The following is a 16,468-nucleotide window of genomic DNA, read 5'->3' as shown; positions in this document are numbered from 1 at the left end:
AAGTTATGGAAAGCATAAATGTTAAGATTAGAGGGGAATCCTAAGTGCTTTAAAGTCTAAGGCATGAAAGGTTATAGTTTCCTAGACTGCTAAGGCACCCTAGCTAGAAAATAAGGCATACATAAAGATGCAATCCTAGTTCTCTATAACAATCTGGTTTGCTCTGATACCAATCTATCACACCCCCAGTTAGTGCCTGGGCGAAATGTTACTTAATACCAAAATATACCAACATATTATAATAACGAGAACAATACTAAATGAGAAAATTAACTTTATTGAGTACGCAGCGGAAAATGAAATGTCGTTACAACGTAATAAAGTAAATGTTTAAATGCAATAGTAAAATATGTGATAATCTCTTGATCCTATGTCCAAGTAGCATCACATAAGTAGTAGATAAGTAAGCTTGAATCAAACAGCAACTGAGACAAAACATGCTAAAGTATCAACCAAAAAGGTTGAGTGAAGTTCATAGGTTTAACAAAAGTTTGACCGTTGTTTTAGACCACAAGATTTAGTTTGTAAAGTTGATCTCCCGCAGGATCTAAAGTTATGCCAAAGCGTGATATTTAGACTAAACGTTCAAGTTTGCCCCATGACAAGTTGTGTCTGTCCTTGTCGGTTTAAATTTCATTATCAAGTAATACAAAGACTGTGTCAAATGTATCGAGGACGTTACTCCCGATAGGCCTACCCCTAATAATTAAGCATGCCGCAGCAATTAAAAATATCACTGTAGGGACTTAGTCGGACATAGCCAGGTATAGCATAGTTTAAAAGTTTGGTACTTGTGTCTAAAGTTTAAAAAGTAAAAACAGCATGTGTCTCACCCCAAATAAAGTAAGTAAGTTTGCTAGCAGTAAAGAGGGGCTATGAATTCATCTTAGTAAGTAGAGATAGAGTTATTCCTCGGAATAGAGAGTTGAACGAGTGAGCAGGAAAGTCAACCTATTGACATTTAAGCGTAGTTAAGTGTTTTGCCCATGTTTGAGTTTAACTACGTGTTTATGTATAGTTTGTTTCACTAAGTTTCTATTCCTAGTAAGTTTCTATTTTTAGAAAGTTTCTGATTTTTTTAGTAGGTTTCTATACTTAGAAAGTTTCTACTTAAAGAGTGTTTTCCATTTTAGGATACTTATCGTATTTGATCAGCTTCCAATCACCTCTTTCCCTTTGAATGGCCATTTGAGATCTTGGGGCTTGAGCTATAGGACCCTTTAAATCGGAAACCTCTGCCTAGAGTCTCGTAGAACCATTCGTCAAGAAAGTTCGAAGATCTATACATCTCTAATACATATCCCAAAACATTCTTAAGTATTATAATATAAGTACCACGTTATAGGTGCTAGTAATAGTAATAGTGTATACATGTTAATTAATAGTATAAGTAGTATTAGGGTTTCATTAATTAGAGTTAGTTATTTAAAGTAGTAATTAATTAACTAGGGTTTAGTAATTAATGTCCTAGGGTTTCATAAATTAGGGTTTAGTAAATTAGGGTTTTATTTAATGTAATAATGATTAGGTAATGATTAGGGTTTAATAATTAAAGTGGTATTAAATAATTAGGGTTAGGTTTAATGAATTAGGGTTTAATAATTAATTAGGTTTTTAATAAAACTAGGGTTTTAATTAAAGTAGTAAAAGTTAAATTAGGACTTAGGGTTTTAGTATGTATACATATATAATGTCGTGTATATGTATATATGTATATAAAAATTTATTTTTTCAAGTATATATGTATATGTGTCGATATATATGTATATGTATATATAGTTATTTTGTTTCTTTAATTAACCACTAACAAATCTCTTAATTGTATCTCGGGTTTTAAGGATCAAAGTTTCTTCCCCCTTTTTTTTTTCTAGTCGACATGTATATGTATATGTAGAGATTTATATTTTTTTACATGTATAGATCTAGGTTTGTTCTTATGTTTATGTGTTTATGATTTTATGTGAATATAGATTAAAACAAAGATCAAAGAATTAAGAAAATAAATTAGGGTCTTATGTTATACCTTTGAAGATTCGAAGATGACTAACGAAGAAAATAAGAACTTGATGAAGATGGAAGATCAAAGCATTGAATATATTGAAGAACACCTTAAAGATTCTTGAAGAACATGAAGAACGCTAAGAACACTTGAAGATTTCTTGGAAACCCTTGAGGATTTTGATGGTGGTGGTGGTGAATTTTCGGTTTTGGCCAAAAATTGGAGAGGGAGAGAGAGAGAGATTTGAGTGAGGGATTTGTTTATGATTTGGTACATGGAATGGTTTAACTTAGGGGTCTATTTATAGGGAGAAATGGAGCATTCTAGAATTAGGTTTTAATAGGGAATTACTTAAGGAACAAGTAGGCTTGGAGAAGGGGTTAAGGGTTGTTGATTATCCGAAAATTAGAAGGGTATGAGGGTAATTTTACCCTTCCAAATTGGCTAGGGTTTTATGGGTTAGGGTTTTAATATTTTCACTTAAGTCCTTGTATTTTAATTTAGCTTAATAACCCTTAATTATTCAAGTTTATTCATTTTAATTACACAAGTCTTTTTAGTCATTTATTTACTCACAAAAGTTTATTAACTTATTATTTTTATTAACTTGTCAATTAATGTATAAAGTTAATTATCGTATTTTATAATTCTTAACGCTTAACCTTTATCGATTAAAGTTTACTTATTAAGTTTAATTATTTTATTGGGCATTTAATAAGGAAAAGTATTGAATGGAAAAATGAGAAATATAGAATGGAAAAACGAGAGTCTTTATACATGTTATTATTTGTATGTATGTATATTGTCAATTGTACACAACATGGTAAAACAGCAAACTTTCAAAGACTGGCATTAAGTTCTGCAAAAACTACTAATATTGACGACAAAACGAAAAACAAATGTGTTGTAACAAAAAGATGGAATGAACAAATGATGTGCACCATTTATCATTCAACAAACAAACTCCAATATGTTTGAATACTTTGGTAAAATTTAATCATTTTTCTACGCTAATCACCCTCAATAATTTAAATTGTACTGATTTCTCGCAAATGAGGGCATTGCAAGATCTTAAGTGTGGGAAGGGGTTAAATTCTTTCGGATTTTTAAAATTTTTGACTTATACACTTGGTTACCATTAAAAATACTAGTAACGCAGTAGTTGTATTAGAATCTAGTGCTCTCTGATAATAAAGAACAGCTCTAGTCTTATATACTGACTACCCAATTCTAGTAAAAAATTTCAAAATTTTTAACTAAATGAACTGAAAATCATGTTTATACATATTTATGACGATAAAACTAGGTGTTAACACCGAAATTATTGTTACCTCGTAAAGGACATAAATTGAGAAATAACCCAAAATGTTAGAATTCATTTAAAATGGAATAGAGGAAAATAAAAAGGCAAAGAAAGGAAAATAAAAGCCAAGTGTAGGAAAAATTTACCAAGTTATTTAGAACATATGTCACATATTTTTGTACAAATAATTGAAGATACTTTTGTTTTGGACGATATTAATCAGTTTTACCCAGTTTATTGTAATATAAATGGAATTTAAAAGGAAGTAAAGTCTTCCGAGAAAAAGACACACGCTTCTTGATTTAGGTCAGGAAGTTGTCGTCCAGACCAGTTGTAGAGTCTACGAAAAACCTTGAAAAGTTTTCTCGAAAATCAGCTGGAAATCCACGGACCTCAGCATCAAACAGGGTCGCCAAGTGGTCAGACTTATCCTAACCATGAGAGGATCTGTCTCGTACAATGGGGGCACCATGCAAATTAGCTTATAAGACTAATGAATCAGATCCCCAGAAAGGATAATCTCCTTAAAAGATCAAAAATCAGCTTTTAAGCCTGATATTACTCAATCCTTGAGATTGACCTTAAAGATTGAGAATTAAAAACTCATGGAATTCAATGATATCTAAACTCGAGCTTGAACGAGAAAATATTAGGGTGATTGCATAGCATGGTCAAAGACAGGATCTTGTGCCAGACCAAAAAACTACAGGGTGATCTTTACTATTGCTCCTACAAAGGATAGTAATTGCATCCGACATGATATATACCATAATCAAAAGCATGTCGGATATTGCCTTAACAGTTGTTTGTTCAACGCTTTCCTTTACAACCGGACGGTAGTTACCGAAAGGTAATATACGGAGCAAGTATACTGGCGTGTTGCTTTCCCAGTACAAGGTTAGCAAGTGGGTGACACAAAACCGCAAGTTTTGAGCTAAAATTTTCAAATCTGAAACCCAAGAAACCTACAAAAATAATTTGCAAACACCGGTGAAGGGTTATTCCGAAAAACTTATCTAGGGTAAAAGCTAGATTGAATTTTCAAAAGATCAAATGTTTTCATAAAGATCCAATTTCCTTAAGGATCTAAATTTTCATAGTCATGTGGGACTGTAAACCATATCGTTACTATCATTGTTCATAACGCCGTATTAAAATCACTGATGTACAAAGTGTGAATAATAAAGAAGTGATTCTAGTAAACTTATATTCAAGTTCTATATTGCTTGAGGACAAGCAACGCTCAAGTGTGGGAATATTTGATAATGCTAAAAACAAACATATATTTCATAGCATTATCCTTCAAGAAAGACAAGATTTTGGTTGCAATTGTTCTATTTACAAGTTATATTCGTTTAAATAATAAAAGGTGAAGACAAAAGACAGATTCGATGAATTAAAGACGCAAATGACCAAAAAGCTAAAAAGTACAAAGTACAATCCAAGAGGTTCAATTTATTGATGAAAAATGTCTCAAAAGCACAAGAGTACAAGCCGCAAAACGCAAAGTACAAGATATTAAATAGTACGAAAGGACGTTCGAAAATCCGAAACCGGGACCAGAGTCAACTCTCAACGCGCGACGCAACGGAGCTAAAATGACAAGTCAACTATGCACATGAATATAATATAATATATAAATAATTCTTAAAATTATATATATATATATATATATATATATATATATATATATATATATATATATATATATATATTATATTATATTAAAAACCGTCGGCAAACAAGAAAACAAAAGATTGTGAGTTGTCCCTAGACTCCAAGCGATCGCATGGCAAATGCAAAGGAAGCCCATGCGATCGCATGGCCCCAAAAGTTTGGCCAGGTCTATAAATTTAGCGAGTTTTGGCCGAATTTTACACATCCTTTATCAATCTCTCTCTCACAAATATATATATATATATATATATATATATATATATATATATATATATATATATATATATATATATATATATATATATATATATATATATTTATAATTTTAATTTTAATTTAAGATTAATAATAATAAGGTTATGTTAGCGAATGTTGTAAGTGTGTAAATCGAAATTCTGTCCGTGTAACGTTACGCTATTATTAATCATTGTAAGTTATGTTCAACCTTTTTAAATTAATGTCTCGTAGCTAAGTTATTATTATGCTTATTTAAATCGAAGTAATCATGATGTTGGACTAAATATTAAAGACGGGGTTATTGGGCTTTGTACCATAATTGGGGTTTGGACAAAAGAACGACACTTGTGGAAATTAGACTATGGGCTATTAATGGTCTTTATATTAACTAAACGATACCTCGTTAATTTAATATAAAGATTATAATTTGACGTATCTATATATAACCACATACGCTTAATCGGGTACGGTGGGTGGGATATTTATAAATTCGAATTATTGTTCATTTGACCGAACACGGGGATAGATTAATAGTTATTTAACTCATTAAAACAGGGGTGGATTACATTCTAGGGTAATTGGTGTAATTGTTAAGAAAGTAGTAAAACCTTGGATTACACGCAGTCGATAACCTGGTGTATTCATTAAACAAAGTATTAAGACCTTGTTACAATTCGAATCCCCAATTAGTTGGAATATTTGACTTCGGGTATAAGGATAATTTGACGAATACTCTCGCACTTTATATTTATGACTGATGGACTATTATGGACAAAACCGTATGGACATATCGAATAATCCAGGACAAAGGACAATTAACCCATGGTAATAAACTAAAATCAACACGTCGAACATCATGATTACGGAAGTTTAAATAACCATAATTACTTTATTTTATATCTTATCGCACTTTTAATTATCGTACTTTTTAATTATCGCAATTTTATTTATTTATCGTCATTTTATTTATCGCACTTTTAATTATCTCAATTTTATTTATCGTCATTTACTTTACGTTTTAAATTAAGTTATTTGTATATTTAATATTTTATATTAGGTATTAATTGTGACTAAAGACATAAAATCGACAAACCAGTCATTAAACGGTAAAAACCCCCTTTTATAATAATAATAATAATAATATTACTTATATATATATATATATATTTATATTTATACAAATATAGCTAAAAAAAATATAGCGTTAAACTTGGCTAGCTCCCTGTGGAACGAACCGGACTTACTAAATGAAATGTCCCGTTCATATTGATTATAAACGTTCCATATTAATTGATTTTGTTGCGAGGTTTTGACCTCTATATGAGACGTTTTTCAAAGACTGTATTCATTTTTAAAACAACCATACCCTTTATTTTATCTATAAAGGTTTAACAAGCATTACTTAGATTATCAAATAATGATAATCTAAAATATACTGTTTACACACGACCATTACATAATGGTTTACAATAAGAATATATTACATCAAAAATAAGTTTCTTGAATGCATTTTTTACATAATATCATACAAGCATGGACTCCAAATCTTGTCCTTATTTTAGTATGCAACAGCGAAAGCTCTTAATAATCATCTGAGAATAAACATGCTTAACACGTCAACAAAAATGTTGGTGAGTTATAGGTTTAACCTATATATTATCAAATCATAATAATAGACCACAAGATTTCATATTTCAATATACATCCCATACATAGAGATAAAAAATCATTCATATGGTGAACACCTAGTAACCGACATTAACAAGATGCATATAAGAATATCCCCATCATTCCGGGACATCCATCGGACATGATATAAAACTCAAAGTACTAAAGCATTCGGTACTTTGGATGGGGTTCCTTAGGCCCAATAGATCTATCTTTAGGATTCGCGTCAATTAGACGTGCACTAATTCTCAAAATTAGTGATGTTCCCTAATTCTTTGGCTACCAAGCAAAAGGGGCATATTCGGCTTCGATCATTCAACCATAGAAAGTAGTTTCATGTACTTGTGTGTATTTTGTAAAACATTTATAAAAGCTGCATTTATTCTCATCCCAAAAAATATTAGATTTTAAAAGTGAGATTATAACTCACTTTCACAGATTTTTACTTCGTCAGGAAGTAAGACTTGGCCACTGGTCGATTCACGAACCAATAACAAATATGTATATATATATATATATATATATATATCAAAGTATGTTCAAAATATATTTACAACACTTTTAATACATTTTTGATGTTTTAAGTTTATTAAGTCAGCTGTCCTCGTGAGTAACCTACAACTAGTTGTCAAAAGTTAGATGTACAGAAATAAATTGATATATATTATCTTGAATCAATCCACGACCCAGTGTATACATTTCTCAGGCTAGATCACAACTCAAAGTATATATATTTTTGGAATCAACCTCAACCATGTATAGCTAACTCCAACATTACTGCATATAGAGTGTCTATGGCTGTTCCAAATAATATATATACATGGGTCGATATGATATGTCAAAACATTTGCATACGTGTCTATGGTATCCCAAGATTACATAATATTTTAGAATACATGTATAATACAATATAAGTTAGCTAGGATATGATTAATATAGATTTGTTACAATATTTCCCGTAGCTACAACAATCAAAAAATATCCAATCTTGTTTTACCCATAACGTCTTCGTTTTAAATCCGTTTTGAGTGAATCAAATTGCTATGGTTTCATATTGAACTCTATTTTATAAATCTAAACAGAAAAAGTATAGGTTTATAGTCGGAAATTTAAGTTACAAGTCATTTTTGTAAGAGGTAGTCATTTCAGTCGAAAGAACGACGTCTTGATGACCATTTTGAAAAACATACTTCCACTTTGAGTTTAACCATGATTTTTGGATATAGTTTCATGTTCATAAGGAAAATCATTTTCCCAGAAGAACAACTTTTAAATCAAAGTTTATCATAGTTTTTAATTATCAAACCCAAAACAGCCCGCGTTGTTACTACGACGGCGTATGTCCGGTTTTACGGTGTTTTTCGTGTTTCCAGGTTTTAAATCATTAAGCTAGCCAATCATATAGATATAGAACATGTGTTTAGTTGATTTTAAAAGTCATGTTAGAAGGATTAACTTTTGTTTGCGAACAAGTTTAGAATTTACTAAACTATTTTATAGTGATTTCAAGTTTAAACCTTCGAATAAGGTAGTTTTATATATATGAATCGAATGATGTTATGAATATCATTACTACCTCAATTTTTGTGGATAAACTGACTGGAAAAGAGAAAAATAGATGTAGCTTCAAAGGATCCATGGATGGCTTGAAAGTTCTTGAATCAGAATCATGGCACGAAAACAAGTTCAAGTAAGATTTTCACTCGAAATAAGATTGTTATAGTTATAGAAATTGAATCAAAGTTTGAATATGAGTATTACCTTGTATTAGAAAGATATCTTACTGTAAATAAGAAAGATTTCTTAAGGTTGGATGATCACTTTACAAGATTGGAAGTAAGCTAGCAAACTTGGAAGTATTCTTGATTTTATGAAACTAGAACTTATAGAATTTATGAAGAACACTTAGAACTTGAAGATAGAACTTGAGATAGATCAATTAGATGAAGAAAATTGAAGAATGAAAGTGTTTGTAGGTGTTTTTGGTTGTTGGTATATGGATTAGATATAAAGGATGTGTAATTTTGTTTACACGTAAATAAGTCATGAATGATTACTAATATTTTTGTAATTTAATGAGATATTTCAAGCTAGTTGCCAAATGATGGTTCCCACATGTATTAGGTGACTCACATGGGCTGCTAAGAGCTGATCATTGGAGTGTATATACCAATAGTATATACATCTAAAAGCTGTGTATTGTACGAGTACGAATACGGGTGCATACGAGTAGAATTGTTGATGAAACTGAACAAGGATGTAATTGTAAGCATTTTTGTTAAGTAGAAGTATTTTGATAAGTGTCTTGAAGTCTTTCAAAAGTGTATGAATACATATTAAAACACTACATGTATATACATTTTAACTGAGTCGTTAAGTCATCGTTAGTCGTTACATGTAAATGTTGTTTTGAAACCTTTAGGTTAACGATCTTGTTAAATGTTGTTAACCCATTGTTTATTATATCTAAAGAGATGTTAAATTGTTACATAATCATGATATTATGATATATTAATATACTTTATTATGATATATATACAGTTAAATGTTGTTACAATGATAATTGTTACATATATGTCTCGTTTCGAAATCATTAAGTTAGTAGTCTTGTTTTTACATATGTAGATCATTGTTAATACAGTTAATGACATGTTTACTTATCATTTATCATGATTAAACATAGTGTATCAATAACTTAAAATGATTCATATGTATTTAGTAAGACGTTGTTATAACGATAATCGTTATATATATCGTTTACGAGTTTCTGAATTCAATAGTCTCATTTTTATGTATATAACTCATTGTTAAAATACCTAATGAGATAATTACTTATCTTAATATCATGTTAACTATATATATATCCATATATATGTCATCATATAGTTTTTACAAGTTTTAACGTTCGTGAATCACCGGTCAACTTGGGTGGTCAATTGTCTATATGAAACCTATTTAAATTAATCAAGTCTTAACAAGTTTGATTGCTTAACATGTTGGAAACACTTAATCATGTAAATAACAATTTCATTTAATATATATATATATATGGAAAAGTTTGGGTCACTACAGTACCTACCCGTTAAATAAATTTCATCCCGAAATTTTAAGCAGTTGGAGGTGTTGTCGTATCTTCTGGAAATAAGTGCGGGTATTTCTTCTTCATTTGATCTTCTCGTTCCCAGGTGAACTCAGGTCCTCTATGAGCATTCCATCGAACCTTAACAATTGGTATTTTGTTTTGCTTAAGTCTTTTAACCTCCCGATCCATTATTTCGACGGGTTCTTCGATAAATTGAAGTTTTTCGTTGATTTGGATTTAATCTAACGAAAAAGTGAGATCTTCTTTAGCAAAACATTTCTAGTGAGATCTTGTTTAGCAAAAGATTTCTTCAAATTCGAGACGTGGAAAGTGTTATGTACAGTCGCGAGTTATTGAGGTAACTCAAGTCAGTAAGCTACTGGTCCGACGCGATCAATAACCTTGAATGGTCCAATATACCTTGAGTTTAATTTCCCTCGTTTACCAAATCGAACAACGCCTTTCCAAGGTGAAACTTTAAGCATGACCATCTCTCCAATTTCAAATTCTATATCTTTTCTTTTAATGTCAGCGTAGTTCTTTTGTCGACTTTGGGCGGTTTTCAATCATTGTTGAATTTGGATGATCTTCCCAGTACTTTCTTGTATTATCTCCAGACCCATAATCTGTCTATCCCCCACTTCACTCCAACAAATTGGAGACCTGCACTTTCTACCATAAAGTGCTTCAAACGGTGCCATCTCAATGCTTAAATGGTAGATGTTGTTGTAGGAAAATTTCGCTAATAGTAGATGTCGATCCCAACTGTTTCCGAAATCAATAACACAAGCTCGTAGCATGTCTTCAAGCATTTGTATCATTTTTTCACTCTGCCCATCAGTTTGTGGATGATAGGCAGTACTCTTGTCTAGACGAGTTCCTAATGCTTGCTGTAATGTCTGCCAGAATCTTGAAATAAATCTGCCATCCCTATCAGAGATAATAGAGATTGGTATTCCATGTTTGGAGAAGACTTCCTTCAAATACAATCGTGTTAACTTCTCCATCTTGTCATCTTCTCTTATTGGCAAGAAATGTGCTGATTTGGTGAGACGATCAAGTATCACCCAAATAGTATCAAAACCACTGGCAGTCCTTGGCAATTTAGTGATGAAATCCATGGTAATGTTTTCCCATTTCCATTTCGGGATTTTGGGTTGTTGAAGTAGACCTGATGGTTTCTGATGCTCCGCTTTGACCTTAGAACACGTCAAACATTCTCCTACATATTTAGCAACGTCGTTTTTCATAGCCGGCCACCAAAAATGTTTCTTGAGATCCTTGTACATCTTCCCCGTTCCAGGGTGTATTGAGTATCTGGTTTTATGAGCTTCTCTAAGTACCATTTCTCTCATATCTCCAAATTTTGGTACCTAAATTCTTTCAGCCCTATACCAGGTTCTGTCTTCTCGAATATCAAGATGTTTCTCCGATCCTTTGGGTATTTCATCCTTTAAATTTCCCTCTTTTAAAACTCCTTGTTGCGCCTCCTTTATTTGAGTAGTAAGGTTATTGTGAATCATTATATTAATAGCTTTTACTCGAATGGGTTCTCTGTCCTTTCTGCTCAAGGCGTCGGCTACCACATTTGCTTTCCCCGGGTGGTAACGAATCTCAAAGTCGTAATCATTCAACAATTCAATCCACCTGCGCTGTCTCATGTTCAGTTGCTTCTGGTTAAATATGTGTTGAAGACCTTTGTGGTCGGTATATATAATACTTTTGACCCCATATAAGTAGTGCCTCCAAGTCTTTAATGCAAAAACAACCGCGCCTAATTCCAAATCATGCGTCGTATAATTCTGCTCGTGAATCTTCAATTGTCTAGACGCATAAGCAATTACCCTCGTTCGTTGCATTAATACACAACCGAGACCTTGCTTTGAGGCGTCACAATATATCACAAAATCATCATTCCCTTCAGGTAATGACAATATTGGTGTTGTAGTTAACTTTTTCATTAACAATTCAAACGCTTTTTCTTGTTCATCCTTCCATTCAAATTTCCTCCCTTTATGCGTTAATGCAGTCAAGGGTTTTGCTATTCTGGAAAAATCTTGGATGAACCTTCTGTAGTAACCAGCTAGTCCTAAGAATTGGCGTATATGCTTCAGAGTTTTCGGGGTTTCCCACTTTTCAACAGTTTCAATCTTTGCTGGATCCACCTGAATACCTTCTTTGTTCACTATGTGACCGAGGAATTGAACTTCTTCCAACCAAAATGCACACTTTGAAAACTTAGCATACAGTTTTTCTTTCCTCAGCAACTCTAGTACTTTTCTCAAATGTTCTTCGTGCTCTTGATCATTCTTCGAGTAAATAAGTATGTCATCTATGAAAACAATGACAAACTTGTCAAGGTATGGTCCATACACTCGGTTCATGAGGTCCATGAACACAGCTGGTGCATTAGTCAACCCAAACGGCATAACCATAAACTCGTAATGACCGTAACGCGTCCTAAAAGCAGTCTTTGGAATATCATCCTCCTTCACCCGCATTTGATGATACCCAGAACGTAAATTAATCTTCGAATAAACCGACGAGCCTTGTAGTTGATCAAATAAGTCATCGATTCTTGGTAGTGGATAGCGGTTATTGATGGTAAGTTTGTTCAACTCTCGGTAGTCGATACATAACCTAAATGTACCATCCTTCTTCTTGACAAACAAAACAGGAGCTCCCCACGGTGATGTGCTTGGTCGAATGAAACCACGCTCTAAAAGTTCTTGTAATTGGCTCTGAAGTTCCTTCATTTTGCTAGGTGCGAGTCTGTATGGAGCACGAGCTATTGGTGCAGCTCCCGGTACAAGGTATATTTGAAATTCAACGGATCGGTGTGGAGGTAGTCCCGGTAATTCTTTCAAAAATACATCGGGAAATTCTTTTGCGACGAGAACATCACTGACGTTCTTTTCTTCGGAATTGACTATCTCGATGTGTGCTAGCACAGCATAGCAACCTTTTCTTATTACTTTTTGTGCCTTCAGGTTACTAATAAGGTTTAACTTCGCGTTGCTCTTTTCTCCGTACACCATTAAGCGTTTTCCTTTTTCTCGTATAATGCGAATTGCATTTTTGTAACAAACGATCTCTGCTTTCACTTCTTTCAACCAGTCCATACCGATTATCACATCAAAACTCCCTAATTCTACTGGTATCAACTCAATCTTAAATGTTTCGTTAACCAGTTTAATTTCTAGATTTCGACATATATTATCCACTGTAATTAATTTACCATTTGCTAATTCGAGTAAAAATTTATTATCCAAGGGCGTCGGTGAGGAACTTAGTTTAGCACAAAAATCTCTACTCGTATAGCTACTATCCGCACCCGAATCAAATAAAACATAAGTAGATTTATTGTCAATGAGAAACGTACCCGTAACAAGCTCCGGGTCTTCATGCGCTTCTGTCGTATTAATATTGAAAACTCTTCCGCGGCCCTGCCCATTAGTATTCCCCTGATTTGGGCAATTTTTAATAATGTGGCCCGGTTTTCCACATTTATAACAGACTACGTTGGCAGTACTTGCATCGACACTACTTGTTCCGACATTACTCGTTCCGACATTATTTGTTCCTTTAGTTCTGGTATACATTGGTCCGTAGACCTCACACTTTGTCACGCTATGACCATTTCTTTTACACCTGTTGCAAAAAGTTGTGCAGAACCCCGGGTGATTCTCTTCACACCTTTGGCATTGCTGTTTCTGATTATAGTTGTTGTTGCAGTTGTTATTGTTGTTGGGATGATTATTGTAGTTGTTGTTGGGACGTTTATTGAAGTTGTTGTTGCGCTTGATGTTGCGGTTATTGGGATAGTTATTGCGATTGTGGTTGTGATTGTTGTTGTTGTATTGTTGACTCTTGTCATTGTTTTCCTCCCACTTTCTCTTGACTTGTTTCATGTTAGCCTCTTCAGTCATCTGTTCCTTAATCCTTCCTTCGATCTGCTTCACTAATTTGTGAGCCATTCGACTTGCCTTTTGTATGGAGGCGGGATCATGTGAACTCACATCTTCTTGAATTCTTTCCGGTAACCCTTTTACAAATGCGTCGATCTTCTCTTCTTCGTATTCGAACTTTCTGGGACACAATAGGCACAATTTTGTGAATAGTCGTTCGTACATGGTGATATCGAAACCTTGCATTTGTAATCCTCTAAGCTCTACCTTGAGCTTATTGACCTCGTTTCTGGGACTATACTGCTCGTTCAACAATTGCTTGAATGCTGACCATGGTAGTGCGTAAGCAGCATCTTGTCCTACCTGCTCGAGATAGGTATTCCACCATGTTAACGCCTGTAAAGACCAGTCCTAATCCATCCGGACGAAGTCCATATTGATTATAAACGATTCACAACAGTTGATTACATCGCGAGGTACTTGACCTCTATATGATACATTTTACAAACATTGCATTCGTTTTTGAAAAGACAATCTTTCATTACATCGAAAGTTGACGGCAGGCATACCATTTCATAATATATCTAACTATAATTGACTTAATAATAATCTTGATGAACGCAACGACTCGAATGCAACGTGTTTTGAAATATGTCATAAATGACTCCAAGTAATATCTCTAAGGTGAGCAAATGTACAGTGGAAGATTTCTTTCATACCTGAGAATAAACATGCTTTAAAGTGTCAACCAAAAGGTTGGTGAGTTCATTAGTTTAACATAAATAATCATTTCATAATTTTAATAGACCACAAGATTTCATATTTCCATTTCTCATAAACATACGTCCCATGCATAGAGACGAAAATATCATTCATATGGATTGAACACCTAGTAACCGACATTCACAATATGCATATAAGAATATCCCCATCATTCCGGGATCCTCCTTCAGACATGATATAAATTTCAAAGTACTAAAGCATCCGCTACTTTGGATGGGGCTTGTTGGGCCCGATAGATCTATCTTTAGGATTCGCGTCAATTAAGGTGTCTATTCCCTAATTCTTAGATTACCAGACTTAATAAGAAAGGGCATATTCGGCTTTGATCATTCAACCATATAATGTATTTCAATTACTTGTGTCTATTTCGTAAAACATTTATAAAAATTGTGCATGTATTCTCAGCCCAAAAAATATAAAGAGTAAAAGGGAATCAAATGAACTCACAATACTGTATTTTGTAGTAAAAATACATATGACGACATTGAACAAGTGTAAGGTTGGCCTCAGATTCACGAACCTATATAAGTTGCATATATATTAACACATATCCCATTTAATCAATTAAGTTTACTTATATTTTATAATTTATTAAAATTAGTATCTTTAAATATAATTTTACTTATAATAAATATATGATATATAATTTAATTAAAGTTTTATCAATATAAATGGTAATATATTAGTTAAAAACATATTAGTATGTAATATTAGTTGACTTATAATATATTTTTATATATAGATAACATTTGTTTGTTAAAAATAATAATTATGATAATAAAATAGACATTTTATTCGTAATAATAATAATATGATATAATAATAATACCATATAATAATAATGGTAATAAAATTAATGTTAATGATAATAATAACTAATATTGATTTTAGTATTAGCATAATAAAAATAATAATGAATAGAAATAAAAAATACTACCTCAAAAGCTTTCAAGAAAAAAAAAATTTATGCCACAGACGAGGCTCGAACCCGTGACCCCTAGGTAACCCGATAACACTCATTGAAATGTCCCATTCTTATTGATTAAAAACGTTCCATATTAATTGATTTCGTTGCGAGGTTTTGACCTCTATATGAGACGTTTTTCAAAGACTGCATTCATTTTAAAACAAACCATAACCTTTATTTCATCAATAAAGTTTTAAAAAAAGCTTTACGTAGATTATCAAATAATGATAATCTAAAATATCCTATTTACACACGACCATTACATAATGGTTTACAATACAAATATGTTACAACAAAATAAGTTTCTTGAATGCAGTTTTTACACAATATCATACAAGCATGGACTCCAAATCTCGTCCTTATTTAAGTATGCGACAGCGGAAGATCTTAATAATCACTTGAGAATAAACATGCTTAAAACGTCAACAAAAATGTTGGTGAGTTATAGGTTTAACCTATATATATCAAATCATAATAATAGACCACAAGATTTCATATTTTAATACACATCCCATACATAGAGATAAAAATCATTCATATGGTGAACACTTGGTAACCGACATTAACAAGATGCATATATAAGAATATCCCCATCATTCCGGGACACCCTTCGGATATGATATAAATTTCGAAGTACTAAAGCATCCGGTACTTTGGATGGGATTTGTTAGGCCCAATAGATCTATCTATAGGATTCGCTTCAATTAGGGTGTCTGTTCCCTAATTCTTAGATTACCAGACTTAATAAAAAGGGGCATATTCGATTTCGATAATTCAACCATAGAATGTAGTTTCACGTACTTGTGTCTATTTTGTAAATCATTTATAAAACCTGCATGTATTC

This window comes from Rutidosis leptorrhynchoides, chromosome 8, assembly GCF_046630445.1.
Source record: "Rutidosis leptorrhynchoides isolate AG116_Rl617_1_P2 chromosome 8, CSIRO_AGI_Rlap_v1, whole genome shotgun sequence".
Classification (NCBI taxonomy): Eukaryota; Viridiplantae; Streptophyta; class Magnoliopsida; order Asterales; family Asteraceae; genus Rutidosis; species Rutidosis leptorrhynchoides.
Note: the sequence above shows the minus strand (reverse complement) of the source record.